Here is a 17,672-nt window from a genome sequence, read left to right as displayed (position 1 = left end):
TATTTTTTTTCCTGTATTCAGTGGTTGGAACATTTCTTATTCAGGAAGCTGTACAAGATATATTTGGCTTTGGAAGTCCTGCATGGTAGTAGGATACTTTCTCCTTCCTAGGTAATTTCTACTAATGCAGATATCAATTATGCTTTCAAACTTTTCAATATCTCGCCCTGTGTGTTATGGGTAGTGCAGATTGGTTTTGTTTTATAGTCTTTGTTAATGCGTTTGTAGATTGCATTGAAAGAGTCTGAGAAAATTACTCCATACATCAACATCAACAGTGCAAATTGTTTTTTCTTTTTCTTTTTTTTTTTTTTTGGAAATCTACGTACTGTGCTAGTGTACTACACTGTACAAATCAGTAAAAAAAAAATTAAATGATTAAAGTTGGTTCTGGAAAGTTTTAGGTCGGGAGCAAATGTACTTTTTGAATGCTTCTCAAAATTGAGCAAGAGAAAGGGAAGTAAATAAAAACGACTATGAAACCAAACATATATGCTGCTCTCTTCCTACCATCCAGATTCAGAAATACTTGTGACTTCTGACATGGTGATTAATGTAACATCACTTGTGAAATCAATGAAACTAAAATATTTTCCATACATTCATTGCTTTTCTCTAGCTAATGAACCTTAAATGAAGTTTTATTTATATAGATGTGCTAAGTGTGAACAGAGGCGGTTACTTGGTAATTGTAAGTTAATTAATTATAACTGTAATAAATGTTTCTTTAAGAATTCCTATGGTAACATTTTGCAAGTAAAGATAATGCTCTTCTTTACTCAACCATGTGTAGAAGAATAACCTTAACTGAATGTTGCAATGTTTCTAACCTGCATAGTATAAATTCTAATACATTTAAGTGCCATTGTGCTTAATTTTTTTTTTTTTTTTTTTTTTTTGCGGTACGCGGGCCTCTCACTGTTGTGGCCTCTCCCGTTGCGGAGCACAGGCTTCCGACGCACAGGCGCAGCAGCCATGGCTCACGGGCCTAGCTGCTCCGCGGCATGTGGGATATATCTGGACCGGGGCATGAACCCGTGTCCCCTGCATCGGCAGGCGGACTCTCAACCACTGTGCCACCAGGGAAGCCCGTGCTTAATTTTTGTATCAGACTTGCTTCACTGTCTACGTGTAGTTTTCTTTTACCCTCCTGGGTACAGATTGTCTATGCCACATAGAACAAATGATAGGACATTTTGTTAAATCAGGTAATGTCTTTCTCTTCCATGTGTCATGAATTTCAGTGTTAAGAACACTTTCATGGAAGAAACAAAAACTTTGCACACTTTATAATACACTTTCAAGACTGCCTAACAATACTTTGTTATATTTTACTCCAATATTTTTATAGCACAAAGTGAAATAAAGCATTACCTAACCAGAAGACTACTACCCAGTTGCTTTGCTACATTGATCTTCTGAGAAACCTGCATTGGCTTCTTGTTGCCTTCTGTAATCTCATTCTAAGATTGTCTACAATATGATCCAACCTACTTTTCCAGCCTTATTTCTCTGTCCTTGCATACACCTGGTTCTCCTGCCCGACCAGCCTACTGTCTAGAAAACAAAGATGCCTAGTGCTTTTCCTCCTCCATCGCTTTGCTTCTCCATAACTGGTCCCTCTGAGACGCTTTTCCCTATCAAAACTCAAACAAAGAATAGATCTTCCATGTACCCTAAGCCGTTAGGGCTTTTGCTACTCCTTTGGATTTTAGTTTACATACAAAGAGAACTCATTATAGTCTGCTTCAGGTAAGAGTTATGAGTGGGTTCAACGCTCCCTCCCCCACCCTACCTTTTGGATAGAAATTTCTTGGGATTTCTCGTTTTTGTATTCAGAACAGTGTTGGGCAGGTGCCTTGCCCAAAGTATTCCATCAGCAAAATCCATTAAATGAAAATATATCATGAAGGAATTGCATCATTTGCCTTGGTGAGGCTCTCACAGAATGAAAGAAATAAGAATAGTTGTTTAAACAGTCTTATGTTTAAATTAAATGGAGGGGTAAAGTGATAGTGTCAGCTCAGAAGTACACCTACATTGTCCTTAAATAATGACTTGTTTTAGGTGAAACAGGTTCAGTTTCCTTCAGATGTGTATCATGTCTCCAGTATTGTTGCTTCAGTTCTTATCTCCAGTCTGCACTCACCTCCCATGATCACCATCTAGACTTTTGGAGCTATTGCTCATGTATATACACATACATACATATATGTATGTATCTTTATTTATATTTTCTTTATTCCAGAAAGAATAAAATATTTGTATTTAATAGAATAAATGCTCATCCAATTTTAAGGATTGATTTACATAAATGACACCTACTGAATAAATCCTTGATAAAAGAGAGATGAATTAAAATAATCTCAAAATAGTATCATTTGCAATGAATTTAACTATGAATGGCACAATTATTTGATTCCTCCCATGTTAAGAGTCTATTTTAAAAGTCACTAAGGGGCTTCTCTGGTGGCGCAGTGGTTGCGAGTCCACCTGCCGATGCAGGGGACATGGGTTCGTGCCCCGGTCCGGGAGGATCCCACATGCCGCGGGGCGGCTGGGCCCGTGAGCCATGGTCGCTGATCCTGTGCGTCCGGAGCCTGTGCTCCACAACGGGAGAGGCCCGCGTACCGCAAAAAAAAAAAAAAAAAAAAGTCGCTAAGAACGTTTTCCTGACCTAGAGAGCTTGTAAATTTTATTATATACCTCCTGCAAATACTTCTGATCATCAATTTTTTTTTTTTTTTTTTTTTTTTTTTTTTGTGGTACTCGGGCGTCTCACTGTTGTGGCCTCTCCCGTTGCGGAGCACAGGCTCCGGACGCACAGGCTCAGCGGCCATGGCTCACGGGCCCAGCCGCCCCGCGGCATGTGGGATCCTCCCGGAGCGGGGCACGAACCCATGTCCCCTGCATCATCAGGCGGACCCTCAACCACCGCGCCACCAGGGAAGCCCTGATCATCAATTTTAAATAATATTAAATTTGAGGTTGTGGTACACTGTGCCCGATGTGTTGATTGGGTCTTCTATGTTGACTTCTTTTCTTGGCATTTGCTTCTTTTCAATAAAGGAGCATGAAGACAATCCAACATAGAAACGGCCTCTTAGGACCATGTTATAGCTAATCAAATAAATGCAGAATTTTATATTTTAGGCTTGCAGAATTTTATATTTTAGGCTTGAATGTCCCTAATTCACCAAGACAGTCACCTCTCACCCCTTGTTAAGGTGATGATCCATGTTAGTTCCCTATCATGTAACTTTCATATTAGACACATCACAGAACTAACCTGGCTTTTTCTTGTAGAACCTAAAAGAAAAGTGAACAAGTACACAGATAATGGGCAAGAGAATAAGGTTTGAGAGGAGTAGTTTTCTACCTGGGAGAGAGAGAATGTGGTGTGGAATAGTATAGAATAAGTTACAATATTCTGCACTTGAAATGTCTGGAGTATATGATACAACCGCACCATCAAATTGGCAAACTAGATTTTTAGTGAGAGGGTACTGCATAGAGAAGGGAGACTGATTGGGTTCTTCAATTGTTTAGTTCAACAGACATTTATTTAGAACCTCATATATGCCAGGCAATGTACTAGGTGCTTCCAAGTACATTGTCATGGAGTTAAACAACCTCAAAAACTTTAACATGATGTACTAAGTGCTATGATACAGATATGAATTGGCATTCTATTGGACAGAGACCTTTTCTTCTACTTCATTTTGTTCCACACAACTCCTGGAATGGTACTACAGAAACACAAGGACATTTGTTGAGATTTGCCTGATTAGAGAGATGGAACTGTGACTTGACTTGGGGCCACCTCCAGTACATGGACAGTAAGACTGTGATTTGTATTCAAATCGGAGAAGGTCTGTGCTTCCCATCAACCTCCGCCAACCAAGTTTACTATTCTTAATATAATTAGCATTTAAATGATTTCATTATGTTGACATTTTAGTCCATGTTATGATTGTTAGTAAAATTAGAAATCCACATGTGGTAGATGATACTTCATAGACTTCATTGAAGTCTGTTAAAGTGAATGATTACATGATTAGTTTCTGAGTCTCCCCTATATCAAAGAGATGGAAGTGATGATAATAAAATCAGTTTCTTTTCAAAAATGACATGACCTTAAACTATAAAGAGGAAATTACAATGCTAGGGAATTCTATGGCAAAAACCAGAACACCACTGAGAAACACAGTAAAAGTTCACCTGCTATAATATGTAAATCCAAAAGAATTTTTATTTTAAATTGAAGGTTGTTCTCTTCAGTTGAGTTTTCTATCAGTGGGCCCAAAACTCAGGCCCTTATAATCCCTGCCTAGAATCCTGCCTCCAAGGGAATTTCCCTGTTCTAAGGAATTAGTTCTAAGGAATTAATCTTGATCGTATTCCTTTTGTCAGTGAAAATTAGTCGCCATCCACATTAGACCCCTAAAGGATCAAAGAATAGAAGCTGGGAAACCAGCTCACCCATGTTATTGCCTCACTGGACCTGTTGTTATTCCATTCATTATATCATTTCATGGGTGAAATGAAAGTCTTTTTTCAAACCCAAGTAAAATAGTGTCAAATTTTTAAGTAAAATTTTATTGAACTCTCCCCCAAATTTCTAATGCTAGATCACTCAACTGCTTTCTCTAGTGAAAAATTTAGTGTGATTTAACTATACATTCCCCATGTAACTTGTTGGACATTCTTCATTTCTCTCAAGTATATTTAGGTTTTGAAAACATCTTTGAGTTCTCTGAGTAAATCATTAATTCAGAATTTTATAGGATTGCATTTATGGTTATTTTGAGAAAAATAATTTTATCAGAATTAAGTGGTTTGTTCTTATAGCAAGTGTCTTATTTCATTTCTTCTCCCCTTTGGTCTTTTCTATTCATCAATTTGTTTTCATCCACTGATGGGGGATCTCGAGTCTGGTGTTCTGAAACTGACTTCATGTGCATTCACTTTCAGAGTGGAGATCCCATTCTATTCTTTGAAATGCTTACCATTTCCAATACCCACACATCTAATTCTAAGAACTAGTTTTTAAAATGTGTTTTCTCCAAGTAAAGTTTTTTGGTTTTGGTTTTTTTGTTTGTTTGCTTTTTGGTTTTTTTTGTTTTTTTTTAATTTCTAAACCTCTTAGAATTAAATAAGCATTGTCCATTTAAAGAGTTGAGAGTTTGGCCGTTTGAGTTAACACAAACCTTTGTGCTTTGGGGTCATCACATAACGTCTTTTAGCCATCCCCCCGGTATGTAGCTCTTAACTTAGGTATTCACTCAAATTTGGTTGACTCTAGTTAGAAAATGTATCTCTAGACATCCATGAGCATGCAACTTTTACTTCCTGCCTAATTCGATGTGAACTGTGTAGATGTTTGTAGGACAAATGTTTTATGCGTCTCATAAATATATCCTTGAAGGTAGTCCCACAATAGTAAATCCTCATATGTAGATGAAACTATTATGTTGATTTAGAAATCTTTTGTTTAATGTAGGAATAATGCAATTCAGGTAAAAGTTCCAGGAGTAGTAATGAATTTTACAAAGGTTACATGTTGAACATTCCTTGAAAAGACTTCTACTTTTAAGGCTTTTTACGCTTCAGAGATTAGATATATTCAATTACTTTTAGAAACCAAAGATACCTCAATAAATCAAGTAATTTAGTCTTTTTCCTCAGGGTAGGTATTGTGTTACCCCATCTTACAGATGAAGCAATTAAGATGCAGAAAGCATGTGAATTGCTTCAGGTGATACACACTGAATAAGTAGAAGAGGAATGTCTAGAAAATAGGCTTTTTACCTTCTCAAAGTCCATTCCAACACTACAGAGACTTTGTTGCAAAGGAAAAATGGGATTCAGAAAGAGAGCTGAATGTAGATACTGGCTCTACCATTTACTAATTCCAAAGAAGTTGTGACCTGAGTTTGCTCTTATGCAGAGATTTAACACCTACTTCACCATGTCCTTGTGAAGATGAATGTGATAAATATATGCAGTTTGCTGAGTGCAACTAATTAAATAGCAGTTATACTTACTTTTTTAAATCATGCTGCTTCTCCAAAAATAAGCATGTAAACCCCGACAGTGAATCTTTGAAGAGGGCAGTTTTCATGTGAATATAAAGGCCCAGGATACTATAAGCAAATTTGTGTTGATTTTTTTTTAATGTACCAGTAAGAAAGAGAAAAATAAGACAATGTCTTGAGAACTAGTTTAATGTGAGAAATCACTAATTTTCTATTTTATCTCTACAATTTTTCCCCGAGTGAATAGAAGTGACTGAAGACCACTTCTTCTAGGCTATGGTTTTGTCACAGCTGGCCCTGAACTTCCAGCTTGGTACTTTCCCATGGTGATGAACTAAACTCAAAACACAACAGAATTTGAGCCAATCAGCACAGACCTGTAAAGATTTCATGCCATATCCCAACATCACACTTATTTGGTCACTGAACTTTGTTGGGCTTGAATTTGCAGCAAATCCAGGTTTAAATGTCATTTTCTCTCCTTCAGTCTTAAATCTGTATACAGAATTGATGCCCCACTCCCCCTACCCAACCTCAAAAAATTGGGAAAGTTGAGTCAACTTATTTTCATTGCTTGTCACTTCATCATGTCTTATTAGGACAGGTGTGGTTTTTATAGCTACCTTGGAGCCCTTTGTAAAGATATTTGGTTGGCTTCTCCTTTTCCAGCAATTATGTCAGCATCTATGTTATGTAAATATTCTCCACAGTCTCTAATTGTTGCAGCACCAGAATCTGTAGAGAAATCAAAACCCTCTGAAAATAGTCCAGTTCGTTTGTGTTCTCTTTCCCTTGTGCCTTCCTCCTCTTTTGTACCCCTGGCTGCCCACAGAGACGCTAATTCTGCCATCAACAACCCTCCATCTTTCTTATAGTGGTATCACCATCAGTGGTCTTGTTTTGAACATAGAACCATAAGAAACATCCTGCTCTCTTCTGACAAAGCTGGGAAAGTGGCCCCTCTCACCTCTCCAATAGATCAGACTGAATTGGCAAACTAATTTCAAGTCATAGATTGAGGTGCCTTTCAGGCTATTTGACTAGGTCTTTCTAGTTAAAGAACAGTATACCTTTCATCCCCCTATAATAGGTCCTTGGCCTTTCTTCCCAAAAATGCCAAGAAGGATAGGTGCTGATAAGAAAGCAAGGTAGGGGATCCACAGAAGTCCCAGGATCACCAACCATGGTTAATGGCCAAGAAGTCATTTTTTGGTATCTGCCAATCTGTATTCCAGTACATTTTCTGAGCTCAAAATATACTCTGCCCATCTCCATCAACAGATGAGTGTTTACCATGCATTGACTCATTTTAAGTACCACCTTATTGTAGGGAAACACAAATGCATAGCACATGCCTCCTCTAGAAGTCAATTCAAAATCAGCATAGATGGGACTGGGGAAAGTAATGAGATCATATATAAGTAAGGGCTAAGTTATGTGTTATTGAATGTAAGTGCTCCACAAGCGTGTAGGAAAGAAAACATGAGGAAGCTAGTGGGTTTTTTTTTTCAATTTGTTTTATTGAAGTATAGATGATTTACAATGTTGTGTTAGTTTCTGCTATACAGTAAAGTGATTCAGTTATACATAAATATAATAGTTTTCATTTGTTAATCCCAAACTCCCAATCCATCCCTCCCTTACCACCCTCCCCCTTGGCAACCACAAGTCTGTTCTTTATGTCTGTGAGTCTGTTTCTTTTTCATAGATAGGTTCATTTGTATCATATTTCACATTCTACATATAAATGATGTCATATGGTATTTGTCTTTCTCTGACTTACTTCACTTAGTATGATCATCTCTAGGTCCATCCATGTTGCTGCATTATTTCATTCTTTTTTTATGGCTGAACAGTATTCCATTGTGTGTGTGTGTTTGTGTGTGTGTATGTGTATATATATATCTATCTATCACATCTTCTTTATCCATTCATCTGTTGCTGGACACTTAGGTTGTTTCCATGTCTTGGCTATTGTAAAGAGTAGGAAGCCAGTGTTGATCATCAAAGGCATCATGGAGGTATCTGCAACTGTGCCTTGTGGGTCTTGAATTAAATAGCTCTTCATGGAATTAAATATAGATTCTAAGACTTTCTTCAGCCTTTTCTTCTCTAAGATGGACAGTAACAATTCTATGACCATGTAGTAACAGAATATTTCTATGAACTCCTGCCATTTCGTGGCTTCTTTTGAACACTTTCCATTTCTATTCACTTGGGAACTCTAGATGTGGAAGCAGAGAGTGTGTAGTGTCACAATAATAATAAAAAGATAAAGATTTCTACATCTTCATGCTTCTGTCAATAGTATATGTAAATGTCACTTCACACATGCCAAAGCCATAAAGCACATTTTGCATTCTCTCTTCTATATTAAAGTCTCTTTCGATGGGATTTATTTCCCATTACTTGAATCAATGCATTGCTCTTTTATTCATCTTTTCTTTTCCACCCTCCATTTGTCTTCATTTAAAACTCATATCTGGCTATTCTCTTCTACAAAAAGGTTCACAGTTACCCATTTTAATAAACAGAACCACATACAGAAATATTTAGAAATGGAAGGCACATTAGAGAATCACCTTTTTCCACACTCTCATGGCTGATGACCTTGAGGTTAAAATAGATTAAGGGATTTGCCTAAAGTCACACACTAGATAAGACAGAGGCAGACTAGGATTATATGACACTTAATTTTACTTTTATCAATATTCAATATTATTCATTCAACAAACATTTATTTGTGTGATAGGAACAATTCTAGGAGCTGAAGGCCCACAGAGGCTCCCCTAGGCATAATTCTGGTCCTGTGGCTCATGTTTCTTTGGGTTTTTTCTCCCTTTGCTGTGCTTACTGTGGCTTCCTGCTATACCTTTTTTAAAAATTGTTTTATTTCTTCATGTATTGATAGTGTCTTTATCTTCACTCAGTCCCAATTAACTTTCCCAAGCTTTTCATTTAATTAATTCCCATCCTCCTTTTCAAGGTACAAACTGGCTCTCTCCTGGCTCAGTGCCATTCTGCCTCATTATCAGGCCTCCATTCTAAAATAATTATTTTGAGTATAATGAAAATGTTAAACATGGTTGAACCCAGTATGTGATTTGTTATAACTGACTGCCAACAGCTGTTTTATAGTATGTTTTGACTTGTATAATAAAGTGTCACATCAAAAAAATAAGTAAACCCTTCATCCTTCCCCTCACCCACCCATTTCATTCTTTGTTGGTAAATATTTGCTTCTATTGTAATGAGGACAGGCTTGTTAGACTTAAGCCTCTTAAGTGACTGAATGGTTAGACACAAAACATAGAAAATGTTCTTTCCTCTAATATGAGGTACAATCTTTTGGCCTTCTACCTTCCTTTGAAGGAAAGTCCATATTCTGTGTGATTGCCTTGTTTACTGTTCCTACCAGCAACTATAGTGATTGCATTTAGTTACAGAACATTTGTTTGTTTACTCTATTACTTGATGGAATATTTTTCTTTTACCACCTAATATTCTCTAATAGTTACCCAGATAAATGTCATTGTCTTATCTTTTGTAGCTATAGACAGAATAAAACCATCTTGTGCTTAATGATCAAAATAAGAATAGCCACAGTTCAGTGTAATGTTTTGTAGAGATACTGAAAAATGGCATTTTATATTTATTTAATTTTTTTTAAAGATAGTTTTAGAGTCTCTTTTTTGGTCATGTTTGTTTTGCTATTTCAAACTCTCATAAAGCATTACAAGAATAGGACAGGAAGATCTCATATTCCCTTTACCTTGATTAACCAACTGTTTACATTTTATCCTATATATCAGTTTCTCTTTCTGTCTCATAAAAAATGATATACATATATATACTATATATTCTTCATATTATATATGTTACATATGTGTGTGTATATACACAGTTCATAAACCATTTGAGAATAAGTTGGAAACATGGTGTGACTTATCCTAAATACTTTAGCATATATATCAGTGTATTTCCTGAGTACAGGACATTCTCTTACATTACACAGAACAAGAATCAAACACAGGCAATTTATCGTTGATGTAATACCATTATCTAATGCATAGTCCACATTCAAATTTCATCCACTGTCACAATAACGTTCTTAACGGCTAATTGTTTTTTCCCATTGGTCCAGGATCTAATCTAGAATCATGTAAGCCATTTAATTGTCATGCTGTGCTTTACTTTTTTGTTTAAAAGCTTGCATTCAGTCACTAATGACCTGGATAGTGTCTCTTTTTAAAGTAATTTCTGCTTGCTGACTACTGTTCCAAGAATAGGAATTTAAGCCAAAAGCTGTCTAACAAAATCCCTTAGGAATAATGTTATCTGTGCCGGAAATGGCACAACAACTTTGAAACCCTGTTGTGACGACAAGTTTTGGCATTTCAGTAGGAGACAGTAAAGAGAACTCTAAGTTAAGCAACATTTTGCAGTTTTGAAATTTAAAACTTGGAATAGAGATTCTGTTGCCATTCCAGTCAAGGGGTAATGTTTACAAGTAGCCGTGTTGCACACAGATTCACAGTGCAGACTTTAAATCCAACCCTAAATAAATATTTAGCTCAATGATGTGTTAGTGAATGCTTAGTAAAAATCAATGCTTTCATCAAAATAAAATACTGGAGATATTTTTTAAAGTTTGGATGTAAATATTAGTTATTTGTCATTTTTTAATCTAAGTCCCCTTTTTTAAAAAAGCTATGCATTTTTAAATGTCTAGCATTAAAATGAATACAAGTAGTTCCCTCCCCCCCAAAAAAACCAAGGAACACTGATCTGTAGTATTTATGATGCCTAAAGCATGCAGTGTTTTGCTTAGTTCTGTAAATAGAATTATGATTAGGGCTACAAGGTTTCCACAGCAATTTCTAGCCACTGTTGAGCAATAGTGATACCTAAGTCTCAGACAATTTTCTTTTTTCTCCATGTCAGGCTTGCTTCTAAAACTAGATAAAAAGAACATGAAAGAGCCATCGGTTTTACTGACTATGAATACATATCATGTTTTGTGAAAATTATATGAACCTACCTACCTAAACAGATTCATTTTGTTTTTTTTTTTAAGTATTGTAAAAACAGGCAAAATTACCAAGTACCAGGAAACTGAGTCAGACCTACTGGTAGCAATTACACTACTGAAAAACCAGATGGTTGACGGGAGGTGCAGAGTCATCCCATGTTATTTTCACGTTTTCCCTCTAAAAGAGAGAGAGATGTTTATACATGCAAGAGACAAATTAGCTACCAGAAAAATACTATGCACATCCATATTCAGCACGTAGATTAAAAATAAAATAATTGTCTGTTCCCTACAGTAGAACAGGCTTGCCCATTCATCCTTGTGATAGATATGCATGCAAAACCAAAATGAAACCAAATCCCTGCAGATGGCTCATAAGTCACAAAAACTGTTTAATCCTTTCATTGTATCCCTTTGGGAAGCCTGCCCCTTGGTTAGTAGTAACATGCAATATGTATAATGTCAAGTATTCTGTTAGTTTTTTAGTAGAAAGGCTTCGTTTTTTCTAACAGAGTTGTGTCCCTGTATTTCATACAAAGAGCTTTATGCCACTCTGTTACCTTAATATGTACGTCCATAGAATTCTGTTGTAGCTTTTGTTTTAATAAGAAAAGTGTCAGTAAGCAGAAACCATGTATGGAAATCTTATCTAAAATTGATTGTGGCTCTTATCTAAATTGATTTTAAGAGGCAGGCAGGTAAATCTAAGGTGCATTTTTACATTGCTCTTTCTAGTGGATTTTGCTAGAAAACAGTTGAGTTTCAAGCAGGACTAAAATGGAAGGAGACCTTGGAGTCTTAACCATTGAACAGATGCAGTAAATGCAGCTTTGGAAATACAGCTGTCACTTCACATCTTTTCCACTGAGTACCTATGTAAGCCAGTCACCAGAGCTGCTGTCATTATAATATTTTTGTACCTTTGTTGAAAATAGACACTGAGAACCCTTTAAACAGAGTAACGTGCCTATTATCAACCTATTTTTAAATATTTCATTCCTTCTTGATTTTCATTCCACTTAAATTTTTTGATGACCAAAACTAATGAGAACTTATAATAAAAAGGTACTTGTTTCTAGCACTGTGAAATTGTTCATTTGTGAGTTGCTAACTTATCAAACCAAATCAGAAATTCTTGATATCTTTATAATATTAAAGCAGTTCCTGATATTGACTCTTGGGAAGGATTTAATTTTCTTATTCTCTAAACTGAAAGTTGTACTGCTTTCTGCGATGATGTGAGATTATTTTTCTCTTTATCCCTGTGGGATTTTATATATATGTGTGCATATATATTATATATATAGTATATATGTGTATAAATGTATGTGTATATACTTATACACATAAACACACACACTAGAATAGTTTTAGGTTATATCTGAACCTTGATATGGCTCCGAAAATAGGCAAATAGGTAGAATATATTGAAGTGTTCAATATAGCAACAGGCATTTAATTGACTAATAATTGTATGATTCCTTTTTAATGAATAAAATAATGCAATATTCTCTAACAATGTCTGCCTAACTTAGTAGTATTTCAGTTTTCAAATGGAAAAACAATAATGTAGGGAGCATAATGAACTTCCACAAAATCAGTGTATAAACTATGCACAGAACCTTGATCTCTAAATCTTCAACTTTAAAATCCCTATCTATCTATCTTATACTATATCTACTAAGTATATATATGATATTGTATTGTATTTGGATGTATATAGTGTAAGATGTTTAAGTAGAAATATTAAATAATAAAATGAATCAGTTATAATTCATGACAATATGAAATGATTCTGAACTATGTGTACTCACCTAACCATTGCGCATATTGTTTCCTTTTAGGAAAAAAAATACCAAGAAAGAAAACAAAGAACAAAATACCCGAGAATTCCTGAAGAACAGTAAGTACTTTAATGAGACAATGATTATACTAGAGCTTCTATGACCTTACAAATTTCTTTTATAGAAATATTCACCTTTCTGTTTTCTAAGATAAGAAACTAACATACTAAGTAAATGGAGCCTTCTAAAACTCAATTTCAATTTACTGGAGCAAACTGAAAATCATTTATCCTATAATCCTCTTAGATAAGAGGCCAGGGTAATCCTTGTGATACGTATATGTGGCAGAAAATGTTTATGTTGATTCCATCATATCTTTTGACTAGCATCATATCATTTTAAATTCTATAGAAGAAAAACAGTAAGTAAAATTTAATCAAAGTACCTCACGTTCTCTGTATGTGATACAAATTTTTTTTCACTTTGAACAAAATTTTAAGCAGAATCAATATGCTTGGTTTGTTTATAGTCATTAAATTAGAATTATTAAAAAATGGCAGCCATCTGCAGGCATTAAAACTAATTAATCTCATTAGTACATTTCTTTCCAATCTTCTGACAACTTAATTACGACATGTATTTCCTTACATAGCTATTATTTGTTAGTAATAATTGTTTTTATTAAACAAAATTAAGTGCATTCTTGATATCATTCTTTCTGATAAAACTAGTAATATTGTAATGATTTCCTAGATGTAAACAATTACATATAATGTAAATAATTATAAATTTTGAATATGTGAATGTCAAAAAATAGTAAAATAAATATAGGAAAGCAAAATCCACTTTGGTGCCCCATGGTATATCACTTTTAATACCATGGTAGTTTTGAAATGAGTTTTCACATGCATTTCTCTAAAATTTAAAACAGAAATGTTGAAGTAAAATGTAGTGAATTAGCAAAATGATAGATCTATATCTTGATATATATCAAAATAGAATAAAGTCCAATGGAAAGGCTATAAGTGTGATATAAAAAAAGAAATTCATGAATAATTTTTCTAGGATATATACAAATTACACTTAATAAGATTTTCTAGCACCCAAAGAACTTTAAGATGTGATTCATGCATTAAATGATTAAATATAATTAATCATGGTAATGATGATATAAATGCAGTTTATCTTAAACTTATTTTACTTTTGAAGGGTGAGAGAAGCAGGAAGAAAAGGATTTTCTTTTACTTACCTATCTGAATATTATCCCTGTGCTGCCTCACTTTATACAAAGTAATTTACCTCACTTTTTGCTGTGGTTATGGATGGCTATACACTTTCAGTTTTAATCAGAGATTTATAAAATTCAAACTTCAGAACTTTCAACAACTGTTCCTTGTTTTAAAAAAGGAACTCCAAATATGTGAATTGCTTTTCTGAGGTGACATAATATGTTTACATCGTCTTGGGTATAAGAAGGATAATTTAAGAATTAGATTTTTCTATCATGTTTAAAAAAAAGAAAAAGTGCCGCCAATTTGAGTGAATTGCAGAATATGAAATAAATGGGCAATTTCTTTTTGACATGTTTTATTGCCAACATCTTACTGACCAGAGAAAGTCAACTAAGTAATTCAGCCAAAACATAACACCTAGAAATTGTCCCACAAGAAGGCTAGCTTCCCTTTAAGTTTTGTTTTTATGTAAATAAGTCAGTTTTTAAACATAATTTCAATTCCTTACATTACTTATTGGGGAAAAGGTTGGATTTTTAAATGAAAGAACCATGCATGTTTGTTTTAAGGTCTTTATACAAGAGCCAGGTAATACCTACCCTAGCCTCTCACAATTTCTTAGTCATCTTCTTATAATTTTATTGTGAAAAGCTATCAATGGCTTTTTATCTGATCTGATTAATCTATAACTTATTTGGTCTGTTATTCAGTGTGACTTATATAAGTGATTTGATTTGAAATGTAATTTTCAATAGGATTTAGTATGGCATACTTTGGAAGGACCTGATTCAAGTAATGACATCTTTTGCTCATTTGGAATAATCCTAGGGAAAATAATGTATGTTTCCAAGAAAACAATCATGCCTTTTCTTGGTGCATTTTGTGGTATAGGGCAGTTTTTCCCTTCAGTCTTTAATTGTCTTTTATTTAACAACAACATGTTAAACTACTCGTAAATAATTGTAAGGAAAAAGTGACTCTTTTTAAGATACATATCATCTGATTTAATGGTTCCAGAATTCTTATGCCCTAATCCTTCCATTTTTTTAATTTTTATTTTATATTGGAGTATAGTTGATTAACAATGTTGTGTAAGTTTTAAGTGTACAGCAGAGTGATTCAGTTATACATATACATGTATCTATTCTTTTTCAAATTCTTTTCCCATTTAAGTTATTGCAGAGTATTGAGCAGAGTTCCCTTGCATTACAGTAGGTCTTGTTGGTTACCTATTTTAAATATAGCAGTGTGGTGTACATGTCAATCCCAAATTCCATATTGATCCCTCCCCACTCATCCTTTCCCCCCAGTAACCATAAGTTCATTCTCTAAGTCTGTGAGACTGTTTCTGTTGTGTAAATAAGTTCAATTGTATCATTTTTTTTAAGATTCCCCATATAAGCGGTATCATATGATATTTGTCTTTGTCTGTCTTATTTCCCTTAGTATGATAGTCTCCAGGTCCATCCATGTTTCTGCAAATGCCATTATTTCATTCTTTGTAATGGCTGAGTAATATTCCATTGTATGTATATATATATGTACCACATATTCTTTATCCATTTGTCTGTCGATGGACATTTAGGCTGCTTCCATGTCCTGACTACTGTAAACAGTGCTGCAATGAACATTGGGGTCCATGTATCCTTTCGAACCATGGTTTTCTCCAGATACATGCCCAGAGTGGGATTGTTAGATCATATGATAGCTCTATTTTTAGTTTCTTAAGGAACTTCCATAATGTTCTCCATAGTGGCTGTACCAGTTTACATTCCCATCAACAGCATATGAGGGTTCTCTTTTCTCCACACCCTCTCCAGCATTTACTGTTTGTAGACTTTTTGGTGATGGCCATTCTGACCATTGTGAGGTGATACTCACTGTAGTTTTGATTTACATTTCTCTAATAATTAGCGATGTTGAGCATCTTATTGTGTGCTTTTTGACCATCTGTATGTCTTCTTTGGAGAAATGTTTATTTAGGTCTTCTGCCCATTTTTAAAATTTTTTCTTTAATATTAAGCCACATGAGATGTTTGTAAATTTTAGAGATTAATCCCTTGTCGGTTGCATCGTTTGCAAATATTTTCTCCCTTTCTGTGGATGGTCTTTTCGTTTTCCTTCTGGTTTCCTTTGCTGTGAGAAAGCTTTGAGTTTAATTAGGTCCCATTTGTTTATTTTTGTTTATATTTCCACTACTCTAGGAGAGGGATCAAAAAAGATCTTGCTGTGATTTATGTCAAAGAGTGCTCTGCCTTTATTTTTCTCCAAGAGTTTGATAGTAGTTGGTCTTATATTTAGGTCTTTAATCCAGTTTGAATTGATTTTTGTGTATGGTATTAAAGAATGTTCTAATTTCATTTTTTTACATGTAGCTGTCCAACATTTCCAGCACCATTTACTGAAGAGACTGTCTTTTCTCCATTGTATATCCTTGCCTTCTTGGTCACAGATTAATTGAGCACAGGTGCATGGGTTTATCTCTGGACTTTGTATCCTGTTCCATTGATCTGTATTTCTGTTTTTGTGCCAGTACCATACTATTTTCATGACTGTAGTTTTGTAGTATAATCTGAAGTCCAGGAGCCTGATTCTTCCAGCTCCATTTTTCTTTCTCAAGATTGCTTTGGTTATTCAGGGTCTTTTGTGTCTCCATACAAATTTTAAGATTTTTTGTTCTAGTTGTGTGAAAAATGCCATTGGTAATTTGATAGGGATTGCATTGAATCTGTAGATTGACTTGGGTAGTATAGTCATTTTGACAGTTTTGATTCTTCCAATCCAAGAACGTGGTATATCCTTCCATCTGTTTGTGTCGTGTTTGATTTCTTTCATCAGCATATTAAAGTTTTCAGAGTACATATCTTTTGCCTCCTTAGGTAGGCTTATTCCTAGGTGTTTTATTCTTTTGATGTGGTGGTAAATGGGATCACTTCTTTAATTTCTCTTTCTGAACTACTGTTGTTAGTGTATAGAAATGCAATAGACTTTTATGTCTGTATTTTATATCCTGCATTACCGAATTCATTGATGAGTCTAGTAGTTTTCTAGTAGCATCTTTAGGATTTTCTGTCACCTGCAAACACTGACAGTTTTACTTCTTCTTTTCCAATTTGGATTCCCGTTATTTCTTTTTCTTCTCGGATTGCTGTGGCTAGGACTTCCAAAACTATGTTGAATAAAAGTGGTGATAGTGGACATCTTTGTCTTGTTCCTGATCTTAGAGGAAATACTTCCAGTTTTTCACCATTGAGCATTATGTTAGCTGTAAGTTTGTCATATATGGCCTTTATTTTGTTGAGGTAGGTTCCCTCTATGCCCACTTTCTGGAGAATTTTTATCATACATGGGTGTTGAATTTTGTCAAAAGCTTTTTCTGCATCTATTGAGATGATCATATGGTTTTTATTCTTCAGTTTGTTAATGTGGTGTATCACATTGACTGATTTGCATATATTGAAGAATCCTTGCATTCCTGGGATAAATCCCACTTGATCATGGTGCATGATTCTTTTAACATATTGTTGGATTTCGTTTGCTAGTATTTTGTTGAAGATTTTTGTGTCTATGATCATCAGGGATATTG

At 34.7% G+C, this 17,672-nt stretch overlaps 1 protein-coding gene across 8 annotated transcripts in view; it reads left to right on the top strand.

Annotated features, from left to right (window-relative positions):
• SYT1 (synaptotagmin 1) overlaps window positions 1-17,672 on the top strand; it is a 1,170,968-nt gene that overhangs the window by 801,991 nt on the left and 351,305 nt on the right. For all 8 annotated transcript variants that reach the window (XM_079937830.1, XM_079937831.1, XM_079937829.1 and 5 more), the window contains one exon: window positions 12,915-12,973. The gene's annotated coding sequence lies outside the window, so the exon portion shown is untranslated. The remainder of the gene's footprint in view (window positions 1-12,914; window positions 12,974-17,672) is intronic.

The sequence above is a fragment of the Stenella coeruleoalba genome, assembly GCF_951394435.1.
Source record: "Stenella coeruleoalba genome assembly, chromosome: 11".
NCBI classification, from domain to species: domain Eukaryota; kingdom Metazoa; phylum Chordata; class Mammalia; order Artiodactyla; family Delphinidae; genus Stenella; species Stenella coeruleoalba.
This window is presented reverse-complemented; position numbering and strand designations above follow the sequence as displayed.